The sequence below is a fragment of the Myodes glareolus genome, chromosome 25, assembly GCF_982192425.1.
Source record: "Myodes glareolus chromosome 25, mMyoGla1.1, whole genome shotgun sequence".
Taxonomy (NCBI): domain Eukaryota; kingdom Metazoa; phylum Chordata; class Mammalia; order Rodentia; family Cricetidae; genus Myodes; species Myodes glareolus.
Genome location: NC_142050.1, coordinates 15,551,508 through 15,566,057, shown reverse-complemented (window position 1 = coordinate 15,566,057; position 14,550 = coordinate 15,551,508). Strand labels below are relative to the sequence as shown.

The following is a 14,550-nucleotide window of genomic DNA, read 5'->3' as shown; positions in this document are numbered from 1 at the left end:
ATCTGTGTTTTCTTTCTTTCTTGAAGAGGCAGCTGGTTGCTTAAGGGCTGAATGAAAAATGGTTAAGGAGACTTTAAAGACGGGAGGGGAGGAGCCAAAACGACGGCAGGGCAGGCAGAATAAGGTGATCAAAGATGCAGGCAAATCAGGGATCAGGATTTCAGGTTGGAAAGACCACTTCCCTCTCTGAGACATACCCAAGGAGGTAATAATGAGTGACGTGGAGACCAGATGGGCTTCTGCTACTCTCTACATCTGAAAGGAGACCTTACATCGAGAATAAAGAAAGCCAGAGGCAGCTGAGAGCTTGAGAAAATGGTGAGAGTTTGAGTCATTGAAGCGGGCCTGGGGAAAGATGGAATAGAGATCTGTAGGGGGAGGACTCACTGTGGACGGGTCAAAGATGGAAGGACCAAGAACAAAACTATGTCTCATGATGCTCCCATCTTAAAGCACGTAGTGCCTGCTTCCATTGAGCTTCTCCAGAGAGAGCAAGGTTGAGTTGAGGAGCAGATGGCTACACGATTATGACCTCTGTAGCAAATTCCTCATAATGTTTACATAATTCATCAGATATATGGGCCTATTAAGAGGAAATGCCGGGCTCTGATTATTATTATTTCAGAATGAGATTTATTGAAATCTGGAAGAAATAACTTCTGGGGGAAAGAAAACACATCAAAAACAGATACACTTCTCTCTTCAATAAAGCCAATGACATAAAGATGTTGAAGAAATGAATCAAAAATAATGATCATCTAACTCCGAAAAGTAAAGCCCTTTTAGGAACTGTGAGGGAGCCTTGGTCCTGAATTCCAGTCTAGTTATTCACTAAGAATGTTTAATAGGAGTTGGAAAGTAATTAATCATCTTATAGCACGGATCCAAGGGCTGTAACCTTTCAGTGCCATTAGCGAAACTGCCTGGGATTTTATCTGTACTTTTCTGGCGACTTAGAGAGTATTTTTAAAAAGTTCCGTAAAGACCTGAAGAGTGCTTAAAAGTCAATGGGCCTTGACACACAGATTTCAATGGACAATCTATATGCTAATCAGACTGCAATAAAATTGACAAGTCTCTTAATTTTGACATGACAGAAAAACAGTTCTAAGAAGTCCAAAATGCACATTCATTTCTGCCTGAAGTTCTTCCCTCGTCAGCCAACAATAGCTAATGAATGGTTAAACCTAAAGATGCTTCTAGCTTTTAAATGATATGTGCTTGTTTGCTGTCCTTGTGTTTGCCAGATATTGTGTAAGCCACAGGCTCTCTTTGGACTTTGTGGCCTCCACTTGGAGGTGGAAAGAGAGGGTCATGCCCAAACATGAAGCCAGGTCAGATGATAGCTGCCTAGTTTACAATCTCAGATGAACAAAAATACAGGAAGTAAAGACAAAAAGACAGGAAGTAATGCATTTTGCTCAAATCTTTAGATCAAGGTCTAAGTTTATTGAAAATATGAAATTTTAATTCCAGATTCACTCTAGCATGGATTCCATTGTAGTGAACATCCAAAGAAAGACTTCAAGATACATCCTCAAGGGAAGCTAATTCATACCCACAACAGAGATTTTTCAGTGGAAAATGATTACTGATATAGTTCTTAAGACCATAGCTTTTGTTCACAATAATAATTTTTATATTATAGTGATTATGTATGATAGAAAAATTTTCTGTGAAAATGGAACAAAAACCTTACAAACTTGTTGGGTTTAATGTCACAACTGTCTCTGAAAAGCTGAACTTGACACAGTGTACGAGAGCTGGCTGCAGAGTGCTTAGAACATGCCACGGACAACAAAAGCCGAGTTTCTGTCTTACATCCCTGCGATTCCCACTAGTAGACAAAGACAGGGTAAACGTGGAGGCCGGTTTACATCTGGATGGCTCTATTAGTAAGCTTTGCAATGAAATATGGGAGGCAGCCGATTTCACAGAGCAAAGGTTTACTCGGCTCGTAGCTTTGGAGCCTCGTGGGCCGGGAGTCATGGTGAGCAGCAGATGGCAGTGGCTAGGGTATACTAAGCTGCGTGCTCACGTCTGAAGTCAGGGATGAGAGGGTTAGTGGTGTCCCATAAGGCTCCAGTGTGCAACACATTTCTTCCTGCTAGCCACCCTTTAAAGATCTCCGTCACCTCCACTTGCTTACACCTTATCCATGGGCTTCTTTGGTGACACAGCCATGTTCAAACAATAATGCGGGTGATAGTCTCCCTTCTGTAATAAGAAAAGTGTGTGTGATGGAAGAGAAGAGGAGGCTTTGCCCACAGCCTGACTTTGTGTGTGTGTGTGTGTGTGTGTGTGTGTGTGTGTGCAAGAGAGAGGGGGGGCTTCCACTGTTGATTTCCCACTTTGAGCTGCCTCTTTCCCATTTAGAATGAAGTCAACAATTCAACAGTGGGCTATGGAACCTTACAAAGTTGTCAAAAGAAGAAATGCAAATAGTTATGAAATAATTTGATAAGGCCTCATTATCTTTAGCGATCTCCGAGGCATGCACATTAAATGTTCTTTGAGATTTCATCTTACCCCAGTCAGAAAGGCTAAGATTAAGGAAACCAAAGACAATGGGTGCTGGCAAGGCTGTGGGAAAGGAGAATGCGCTCGTGCGCTGCTGTGAGAGGGAAAACTGACGGAGCAGCTGTGGGCCTCAGTGCAGCAGCAGCTCGGCTATTTGACCCGACCGGACCACTGCCAGGCGTCTATCAGAAGGGCCCCGCTTCCTGCTGCAGAGATACCTGCTCATTCGTGGCCGCTTTACTCAGTGTCTGGAACATGACAGCAGCCGGCATGTCGACCAAGTGACGAAGGAAGGAGTGAGGAAAGGTGATGCCTGTATTAAGATGGAATTTTCTTTAGCTTTGAAGGAAATATGAAAGGATGAAATTTGCAGGTAAATGCATGGATCCAGAATACAGAATGCTGAATGAGGTAAACCTAGAAAGACAATGCTGCATGTTCTCACCGATACGCGGACTCTAGTGTCAAATCTTTAGATTTCTGTGTTGACTTTGGAGTACCTATCTAATAAGGAAACAAGAAAGGGGCTGTTGATGTGGAAGGGCAAAGAAAGATCCCAAGGGAGGAGGGCTAACAGAACAGAGACCATATGGAGGGGGAAAGGGTTAACAACGGGGAGGAAGTTTTAAGTGAAGAGAGGGATGGGAGGGTAGAGCGGGAGAGGGCAGTGGGGTGGGACAAATAACTCTGGGGATGTTTGAGACAGTTACGTAGAAATCTATTTTGTAAGCTTCGTAGTACATGTATGTATTCATACAACAAGGTTGTGGGAGTTACACAGCAGAGCATTCTCATCCCAGAAGACCTATGTTGTCAAATAGAAATCCCAGTGCCAGGTATGAGATACCTCCCCTTGTGTTGTTGGTCAGAGAAGTCCCAAAGACCCCCAAATAATTTACGCTATTGCCATTACTTTTGATTGGGGGAGAAAAACGTCATCAGAGTTCCCCATCTGTGAACCCTGCGAGCCACAACAGTGACCAGCAAGACAGAGTCACGAGCGCAATGCACGTTCCGGGGGTAAACAACTGCTTTCTGATTGCACTGAAGGCTCACTCTAGAGGAGGAAACACATGCTTGCTAACTGCAGATCCGGCCAAGAACCCATGGCTGTGGATCCTTCACCCTGTGAAGCCTCAACCACTGAACCAACTGTTATTGTTTTTAATAAATGGTCATAGTATCAAATTTCCCTCTAAATTGACATCTCTCTACCCTATGGATTAGTACAGTGGATGGTGGGTAATAATGTAACACAATCATCCAAAGTGCCTAGGAAGTGCCCAGTCACAAATAGGACATCGATACCACACCCCTACCCTAAGGCTCAGGAACCACAGTGGAAGACACAGGTGAACTATTCTAAGAGCCAGAGGTGGGGAGCACCAGAACAAAACAGTCTCCTCTGGACATGAGAGGACACTAGACCCAGGAGCTCAGAACAGCTATGGTTGCCTGCGCAAAACCTGCAGAAGACCAAGCCAGTCATTCTAGATGGAAAGGGAGGGGTCTATGTGCTCCATTCCTAGCGGGGAGGGCTATGACCAGTTCACAGGCTCTGGTGGAGGAAAAGTCCATTTTCTTTAAGGGTCTGGCTTCTAGTACGCTGATACCACACGTCAGAATTGATGCACTGTTAGCTTTTTTTGTTTTGTTTTGCTTTGTTTTTTTTTTTTTAAAGAAAGGACATGAAGTAGGGTATGAAGAGGTGGACGTGGATCTGTAAGGCGTTAAGAGGAAGAGTAGGGGCTGAACATGATTAAAATACATTGAAATTATCAAGAATAAAAATACCTTTGCAGGAAAGGCAAGCAAGCGAGCAGGCAGCTTGTTCCTCGTTGGACACTGACTTACAGTGAACCTTGACCCTTCAAGTGTTTTCCTATCATTCACCTCTGTTTTCTCACTGACCCAACACCCATCAAAACCTCCAGGTAGTATTGATTGTCTGTGTCTGTGGCATAAAAGTTACCACACCAAAAAAAAAAATGTCTTGAACTGAACAGTCTTACATTTTCTCTCAAAGGAACTTCCTTCATTTATCAAGCTACAAGGCCCTTTAACTGGAATTTTAAAACGCTTGCAACACAGTTGTGTAAAACAAAAAGAAAAACAAAATGCATCATTTTTAATTAATGATTAAGCCAAGCCCGAAAACATCAGAGTATTTTAAGCTATATAAATAAGTTGCTCATTCTACAAAGTTATCTGTAATGAAATGTCAAAACAAGCCTTACTGAAGATGTTTGGATGCAGTGAATGTTCAGAGTCAACGGAAAGAGATCTATAATTGTAATAACAGAATTTCCCCCTTTTTGCCATCTCCCCAAATATAAGAAATGACCAATCGTTGCTACTTCACATGCTGCATGCTCTGAATGAGGAAGTGTTTCTGAGGATAGGATACGATGGGCAATTAGAAATCTAAGTCTGGCATCAAAACCGACCACATGGCCCGTTCCAGTTCTGCGCCTCCACTCTCTGCAAAGCAACCATGCATTCTATGCATTTGCATCTCAGCTGCATGGAAAGCGACATGCTTGTGTTGAGTCCAACTGGGAAGCAGAGTCAGCAGATAATCACACACAAACACAGCTACCAGCAAGGAAGTGTTTTTCTCCACACAATGGAGTTCAATGTTATTTGGAGTAAAACCCAATGGTACCATTACCATTGGGCGTCCCTCATACCCTTGTACATGATAGGAGTTCATACCTATAGTATATGTTTCCTAAGCCTCTTTGAACTCGCTGCTCTTCCTAGGCATACGTATACCTTCCCCTTTCTGGGAATAGCTTTCAATCAGCAAGTGTGTCAAGGTGGGTGGAGGGAAGACAGGAATAGTAAAAGAGGGAAAATCAATTTTCAGAAAGCATATGGTAACACCAGAATATTTAATCAAATTAGCCTAGAAATTCCTTCCTATTTTCAGAACTCTTTGCAAGGCATTTGCTTCACGGCACAAAATGAATTTCAATAAATGTCATATATTTAGTTAGATGGCTTATATTTGAAAGTTGCCGAAACAGGTCAACACACTCAGAATAGATCTTGTTCTAAGACATGACAGATGAATATTGATATTGGATATAAAGATTGGCATTAGGTAAAAGGTTCCGGGCTGAAGAAAGTCATTCACTTAACACTCAAGTAAGTATTTGCTGGATACCTACTCTGTGATAAAAGAGAAAGAGATGAATATTTGGTATATAAATAAAATGTTAGCAAGAGGGGGTGTCAAAAATATTTCTTTGGTACCAAGAGTTTTCACATTGTGTTAGTGTCCGTTCACTGAGTTTTGTTGATAGTTTACACCTATTCCAGATTTTTAAAAGATTTACTCTTAGCAAAAACCAACGTCATATTTCCCCCCAAAATCAGTGGGTACTTTCATGGTTTCAAAGAATTTGTAGACATCAAAGAGCTACGAGGGACATTCAGTTTATGGGTAATGGTTTAAGGTTTAGGGAATCAAAAACACATGGATTAAATTTCCCTTAAAAGACCCCTAGGTTTAAAACTCAAAGAGAGAAAATACTCTGGCCTCAAGCTAAGCCAAGACTTAGTTTTTAAAGTCAGTTTGAGTAGTCTTATGGACCCAGCACTTGGCTGGGCTTCTCTTTCCCACATAAGCAGCTTGGCTACAGACATTTACTCTCTCTCTCTCTCTCTCTCTCTCTCTCTCTCTCTCTCTCTTTCTTTTTCTCTCTCAGAGTTTGGACAACTACCTTATGTCAACAGTCAGCAGTTGGAGTCATTTCTGGATCTCCAAGAGATTCTGTTGTAATATACAACTTCAATCCTAGGTGCTATCTCAGATTTCCTACTTGCAGGCAACACCTCATCATTTCACAGCAGGAAAAGGTCTGCGATCTTAATGTATGCACTGCTTTATGGTGCACGATTACGTTTGTATTTAAAATAGTAGGGAAACACATAGTACACAATCTTCCTTCTGTACACAATAGCTTTCCGGAAGGCTGCTAGCTTGGGCACTTTAGCTAGTTTCTAGGATTAGAGGAAACATGTCCGTACATAACCTGTGAGCCTTTCTTCCTTTGGAAAACTAGACTGCAACACAGAGCTCGTTGCGTTGGAAGGGCACGCAAAGCCACCAAGGCCAGCAGGGCAGCACACGTTTTGAGTTTCAATAGTAGGGAAAGAAAAAACAAAGGGGGAAGGCTCAACCAGATCCAAAATAAAGAGACAATATTCCAAGAAGAGAGCCTGGTCTGAAGGGGAGAACTTGGAAATGAAGTTCACACACAAACTTATGATGGATTCGGCTTTCAGAAAATCAGCGCCTCAGTGTAAGAATGAAATAACTAGATTATCCTGCTACTTAGAAACGTTCACAGCCTGATGCAAAGCATGTGGAGCGGCCGGTTTCGAGAAGCATATTCTAATAAGTGATGGATGATAAAACAACCTTTTCTTTTTTGACTTAACTTTCCACAGCAGATTTTTTTTTTTTGAGAATTCTAGAAAAACTAAGTGCTTTGTTTAGAAGGTCGTCTAAGACAGTCTGACTGTGTGTGCTGCTCCACTGGACAGTACCCTGAGGACCCACACCACGTGCACAAACTGTCAAGGCCACAAATCTAACTTGCAGATTCTGAGTCCCTCTTGGATGTATAGTGCTTTAATTATACCAAGTTAACAATTCAAACTTGGGATCTGCGTGGGTTCTTTTGAAAATTTACAGGACAGCTGCCACATTGGTTCATGACACACAGAAAGGCCACATGACAGCTCCAATGTTGGATACCAAGTGATGACTGTCCCCTCTCTGGTGAACGTCTGCCAGCCCCTGGGAAAAAATGGTTAGCTTCATTCATCTAAGATACTTGTTGGCAAATATTTCTATAGGACACATGCAGAACAGAAAAGGAGAAGGAGAGAGATCAGCATGGTGTCTTCGCACAGAAGGCAGAAGGACACAGAGAGAGGGGGAGACACAAGTGCCCAGCACACAGACTCTACACTATAGCAATTAATTGCCTTACTTGCTGGCACCCACTTGACACCCTGGAGAGGACCTCCGGATGACTATGTGGGTTTTATTGCTCACAAATTCCGCTGAGCCAGACTCAGGGTAGAAGGTAAGAAGCCTGCATAGCCTAATGGCCAATAGCTCTGCTGTTGAACCTGAGGACTGTAGGGAGCTGCCATGAATCTGTTTGCATGTTATAAACAAAAGGTCCTGGATACCTTTGTACCTTTGCCTTTGAGAATGGAGCGACCCACAGAGGCCTTTTAATTTTACTTTTTAAAGACCAACCCCTTCTAAATGAGAGACTCTGCCAGCTGGGCAGTGCAAACTTTCAGAAAAACAGAAGACACAAGGATACTATGAAGGGGACTCTCGGTGATCTCACACTCCTTAAGGTTCCGGCTAAGGTTATCCTTGATGAGAGGTCCTTCCCTCATCTCACTGCTGGGTTTCAATCTCCATTCCTATCCGGCTTACCTTCAACAGTGCCCATTCTTCTCCTCACTAGCATACAACAAGCATTTTATTACAATTTCTTTTTTGCTTCCCTCAACAGAACAGGGGGTCGTGAGGTCACAGTCTTGGAAGGCTTCTTCCCCTATAGAAACTACACACACTAGAGCAATGCCTAGTAGATGCTCAGTGAAGTACTAACTCCCCAGCCACATTATTAAGAGACAAGGAACTTGGCTTTCCTGAGCACCTGTGGCCCTCTGGCCATATCCCACAACTGTTTTCCCCATCTCATAAGTGGTACACTGTCAGGTTCTCACCCTTATGATATCATCTATATGAACCATAGCTTTTCACACATTATTCTATGGCCCTGCGGCTACCGGAGACCTGTCTAAACATACTTGCACACGTCTACACAAGCACAGAAAGAATACATATGCCGGGGTCTGTGATTACAAAGTTGATGGTCCCCCATTTCACAGTGCTCACACCTCCTGTTACATACGCCACACGTGTGATTCTTCTCTCTCAATTATGTTTTATAGCTTATAAAAACGTTCTTCATTTTGTCCCTTGAAAGGCAAAGGAATCTGATTTTACTGGGTGTTTTTATTAAAGCCAAACCCAAGGGGAATATAAACATTAAACAATTTAGCACAGCTGAAGAAATATCTGAGGACGGGCTTTCTGATGGACTGGGCAGATTACAAAGCCACTCACCGCTCTTAATCTGATCACGGGCAGAAGACCCCACACATATCAAGAAAGGCTTTTTATTTTTTTGGAGTTAAGAGAAAAGTAAAAAAGGAAATTGAGAGGCAAAGAGGGAGGTGGGGAGAGGGGGGGGTGGGGACTGGGTGTATTACCAGAGCGTAGAAATAGTACACTCGTCTTGGTCTCTAACCAGTGCCGCGGTGGAAAGTCCTGCAGGAGATCACCTCTGCTGCTGGCTGGGAGGGGGTTGACCAGCTGGCTCAAGCCAGCCCTAGTCTATACTGTGGGGCTGTGAAGGCCTGAAGATGAGCTGTGCCCAACGTGGAGGACGTGAAGAAGGAAGTTAGCAGAAGCACCTTAGGCATCTGAAGTCCTTGACGTTTCAGTCTTCAGCAAGTGAGATGACTGAATGTCTTTTTCATGTAACATTTCCTTATTAATTACGGATTCGAGCTTCACTTTGTATGCGTGATATCTGGCTACACCCTTAGACTGTAAATTTCTCAAGGGCAGACACATTTTTATTTCCCTCCTCCACTTTTGGATAGTCTCCTAGAACCAACACAGATAATGATCACAGTAAGCTTCTTTGCTCGTTTTGGTGAGAAAAATCTGAGTTCGGTAGTGAGTCAGTAAGTGTGAGGAGCTCATAACTAACATGATCCCAAACAGACACTGATCACGGTGTCTACTGCATATTACTGAGAGTTGGCTGTTGTTTTGCACTAAGAAAACAACATGAAACTCTGTCCTGAGGGCCCAGTATCAGACAAGAGTTGCAACTAACCATGCAGGAAAGGACTTCCCGCACTTGAGAGTCTGTATTCACTTTGTCCCTGCAGGGAGAATGCTAAGGACTTTAGGTATCCCAGGCGCAAACACAGTAGGCCACAGGGTATCAAAGGGACGCTGGAGAAATAGCTCCGCCTTTAAGGGCAGCGACTGCTCCATCAGAGGACGCTGACAATTACCTGTAACTTCACTTCCAGGAGAGCTGATGTGCTCTTCTGGCCTCCATGGGCGCCAGGCACACACATGGTGCAGAGATACGCACACAGGTAAAACACCTGTACACATTTTCCCCTGCAGTGATAGGGAAAAACCGGGAGAGATGGCTCTGCTGACGATCACCAAGCCGAATGCCAGTGAGGAAGAAACCAGGAAACTGTGTGAAATGGGGGTGAAGCCAAGGGATCGAGATGAAAAGCCAAGGGGGACAGAAGCGAGAGGGAGTCTGGATGCGTGGTTAGCCAAGCCTGACCATGGGTGTGAACCAGAGAGGGACACTCGGACAGCCACACAGTGCCAGCCCCTGAGTTCTTCTCTTTGTTCTGAGAAAACCACATCTGAGAAAACCTGTACCTGCGGTTATTACACAGACTTGCTAAAAAAAAAAACAACAACAAAAAAACCCGACTAACTCTACTGTAAACTATTTATTTCTATTATCAGTGCTGCAAATTGACCTTTAAAGTGTATTTCTAAGTGCAGTCCTCATTGAAACCATTTTTTTAAAAAGTTCAGGACAAACACAGGGAATTTGCTCATATGGTCTTAGAAATCGTAAGTTGTAGCTATTTACCTTGTTGAGAAAATTATTTTCCTCTCACTATAGACTTAAAAAATAACACAATATTAAACTTTCATGTTAACGGCCTGTCGCCAGTTTTACTTTTCTATTTTACAGATAAAGCTTGCCCTAGGTTCTCAGAGCCTGTAGTGCATCCCCAGTGTAAACCCCTTGCTGCACATGATCAAGAACAAAGCAGTATGGGAAAAGGCAGCAGTAGCCTGATCATCCTCGACACGCTCTAAATTCATCTTGTTTGCAGTGGACTATGCCTAAGTTAATAACTATTGACGAGCGCCCTGCCGAGTCTGGAAACTGACCACGAGATTTAAAGCACCTATTACACTTTGTAGGAACACATTTTTCGGTGCCATAAAACTTCTTATCGAAGATGTACATATCATGCGTGTTATTTATCTGTTCAAATGAGGGAAACACTGGCTATCTCACGGTCTGCAATGGCAGAGAGCACAGCACCTCATTTCTGTTCCACAATGGAAGTTTACCCTTGAGAACAAAGCCGAGTCGGCTTCCAGATGGAGAGGAAAGCTATATACCTGTAACTAATCTGAGCAACATTAACAGGGTTCCCATAAAAGCACAATTTATATCCCAGTAGCAAAGGAAAACACCACGCACATCATTTTCAGATCATCTTCATGCAGAAAAAATTCATTAGTCAGCTATAATAGTTGAGCTGTAAAGGAAAATAATGTTCTTCTGAATCCATTTGCATCGCAATGTGTGTGTGGCTGGCTGCTGGAAGCGACAGAACAAACCTCCACCCAGTGCTACAAAATGCGAACAGTCTTCTTAACATGCGGTCTATATTCTCTCCAGTTACAGCTTTTACAATCTCCTCATATTCATGGACCGTTTTAACTTGGCAATTAGAGATTCCTGATTCTTTCGCCTAAAAAAGTTGACAATATTTCATTCTGCCTGAGTGCTGCTTTGAACACAGCCTGTGATAAGGCAAAAACCCACGGACAAGCATTCATGCGTGAACCCCTGAAACCCTTGTCAACTGCCAAATTAGCAAATGGCTTTTCTACAACATAAAAAGATAGGAAATGGAAAACCACAGTTTGGAATAAATTCTGCATTGTACTTTCATTAGTGTTTTAGTAATTATACCAGTACTAGCCAGACAGCCTGACCTCTGGTTATAATGTATTTCACCTCCACAGAGACCCAGCAGAAAGATCAAGTAGGATCAAAAATGATGGATCACACACTCTGCGTGTTTGCCAGGAATAAAAAATTCAGACCATCCCAGAAACACCTGCCCTTTGGAAAGACGCCCCCCCCACCCCCGCCCCGCACAAGGCAGATAAAGCAGGGCTGGGAACAAGGAAATAGCTGAGCTCAAACCTTGAAGGCTACATCACCCTGGACAGGGTGACCGGATCCCTTTTGTAAGGGCTGAGTCAAATCACGACGGTAAAACTTGCAGAGCCACAGCAGTCCCTGAGCACCCACTGCTCCCAGCGCCCTGAGTCACACAGGTGGCCGTGAACAACACTCTCCTAAGGCGACAAGCTCAATTCTAGTTTGCACCTTCCCCGACCCTATCCCTTCAGTTTCCCAAGCCCCCGGAGCTCGCACCCACCTCGGTGGTCTTGCCCTGCGGAGCGGCAACCAGTTCGCTTTAGTGGAACAAAGAAAGCGGAGGTGCTGGGAGAGGGTGGGTGCGGGATTGACGCGGCTGGAGTTTGTACCTTGCGGTGCCCGGGAGCGCGAAGTCAGCCGGCCGGGACCACCCGCGCGCTCCGCCCTTCTCCGGCGAGTCAGCGGTCGCCCCGCATCTGGCTCGGCACCAGGTCACCCGGGATCGGGAGCTGTGGGCGGCGAGGCTGTCCCGGTCACCTGCGGCCCGGGCCGAACCCCGCCGAGCGCCCTCGGACTGCTCCGCCCCTTCCCACACGCGCCCTGCCCGGCCCGTGACTCAGCCGGGCATTGGCGGCGCCCCGGCGCGTCCGGGCTGGAGGCGATGAGACCCAGGCACCCGCCCCAGCACGTGTCCGTTCGTCCCTGTCGCTCTCGGTCTGTCCCACCGGTCCCTCGAGGGGCCGAGGTGGGAACTGGCACCACCCTCGGGGTGGGTGGGGGACACCGTCTCCGCCCTTCCCGCCGCCCGTGCGCCTGGCCTTGGGGGGAAGGGGGGGTCGCGCTTTCTCAAGCCCCGCCCCACCTCCGCCCTCGACAAGGTGAAACTTTCTAGGTGGCAAAGTTTCCCTCTCTCTGGCTACTTGTTTTCTCCTCCTTCCCCCGCTCTGGAGTCTGAAGCAAACACAGCGGGAGATCAGCGGCCCCGAGTCTCCCCCTCCTGGTGCTCCCGCAGCGAGTGTCACCCGCACTGAGCGCACGCACCCCAGGCGCACCCGGGCGATGCAGCCTCTCCCACTCCCGCCCGCGGTGGCGGCCACGCACTCACCCGCGAGACAGAAATCTGGGCTGAAACAAGGCGCTCTTTGTCACAGACGCTGGTGGGAGTGCATGGGCGGATTGTCCCAGTGATTTCATTTTGCAACCATTATCCCCTACTATAATAACTCGAGATTTCTAGAGGAAGAACCCCAGGAGTTTAACCCAGCAGAGGCTTCCGTTTAACTTTCACTTTTTCTCATAGCCGGACATAGGGTGATTAAATAGACAAATAGCAATTAACAAAACCAACACGAAAGTTCAAGTCTCAGATCGTTGAGAAGGGTTTGGGGCAACAGTCAACTTATGAGAATTCACATTTACCTACCAGAATACAGTAAGGTGAAATAATCTAAGGAATCATTGCCTTTTAGGACTCCAGTTCTTCCTTTAGGACTGTTCTAAGAGCTGGTTTGACAACGGAAACAGGTAGGGATTCGCTAGTCACCGCCAGCCACTCCACTGACAGGTGGCACCTACTACACACAGAATGAAGACTGGGAAAGTAACACGCCCTTGTCTCAAACATTTCTTATTGCTGCACTATGAGCCCCGTATGTTAGCAGACAGTAGACAGAGCTATTTCAGTCCCCAGAGCTGTTTACCTCACGGCTCTTCAGTTTGATGGAAAAGGAAAGTTCCTATTACATTTTTGGAGTCCTGCATGGAATCATTTTGCAGATGAATAAAACAGTTCGTACAAGTTCCTCGCAAGGCCACAGAGCTTAAGAAACCCAGAGTTAGAACAAAACTCAGTTCTCGAATCTCCTTCAAGGGTCTACAGCAGCTCCAGTTCAGGCAAGCCTGATTCAACACGGCCCTTCTAAATATCATGTGTCATTAGTGCAGGCTGGAGCTCACTCTAAACCTCCGGTGTTCCAGGTTACCGGACACTGGACTTGTAAAAGGGCATCCTGATTAGCTTCAAAGTGTATAACATCTCACAAAGGAAAGTGCATAGATGACTTATACACACACACACACGTGCACACACACACATGCGCACACACACACACACACACAACCACAGTTGTCTAAATGAATGATTAGAGTGCTGTTTCTATTTCCTGGTTTCCATAGCAATATGTTAACTGGATTTTTTACATCACATGTAGTTGCCTTAACAGGTTTTCCGAGTTTGAGTGCTATGATAAAAATAGAAAAACAGAGCAACAACAACAAAAACAATTAAAGTTGTATAAAGACCCAGAAAAGGCAGTACAAACAAACTGAAAACTAGATTATACGTGCAAGCAATATATTATGCTTTTAAGAATTGGATTTTCATTTTTTTTCTACTCAAGAGCAAATTCCAATTCAGTTTCTAAACTGAATTGAAATTATTATTTTGACATACTAACCATAAACCAGGATATAATAATTTGTAAAGGGAGCTAAGAATAACACGATTAAAAGAATGACCGTGAGCATTGTCACTGTGGAACTTACACACTGCCTGGACTGGCCTATTAGGAAAATTATGTCCCATCTTTAGAACGATGGGAGCAGATACTTCCTAAAGATTACAGAACTTCCATAATTCCATTCTTTGGAAGCAAACTAATTGTTCCTTTACTTTCTTAGGGTCTGAGGCTGGCTGACACACAGCATGATGAAGTTCTCCTGGTATTTTCCTAACCATACCAAACCACTGTGGCCAATATTATTGACTGGCTAAGCCAGCACCTGTTCCCAAGCACATTTCCCTTCCCTGCACTGGGCCCACAGGCTTGAAAAAATGTCCCAGAATCCTTTGCAGCCAGATGTGGATGGAAGCTATCTGTCACTCTGGTAATGAAATACAAGAGAAATCTGATGCTACCTTTGGAAAGGGGGTTAATGTCTTCTGTAAAGGGAAGGAATAAGCTGG

The 14,550-nt window shown here is 44.7% G+C and overlaps 1 protein-coding gene across 5 annotated transcripts in view; it reads right to left on the bottom strand.

Annotated features, from left to right (window-relative positions):
* Met (MET proto-oncogene, receptor tyrosine kinase) overlaps positions 1-12,711 on the bottom strand; it is a 112,876-nt gene extending 100,165 nt beyond the window's left edge. The window contains exon 1 of one of the 5 annotated variants that reach the window (XM_085683709.2): positions 12,691-12,711. The gene's annotated coding sequence lies outside the window, so the exon portion shown is untranslated. Of the gene's footprint in view, positions 1-11,865; positions 12,181-12,690 lie in introns of those variants that run through there. The other 4 variants (XM_048448994.3, XM_048448995.3, XM_048448991.3 and 1 more) reach the window with 4 other exon arrangements.
* Between the last annotated feature and the right edge of the window lie 1,839 nt (positions 12,712-14,550).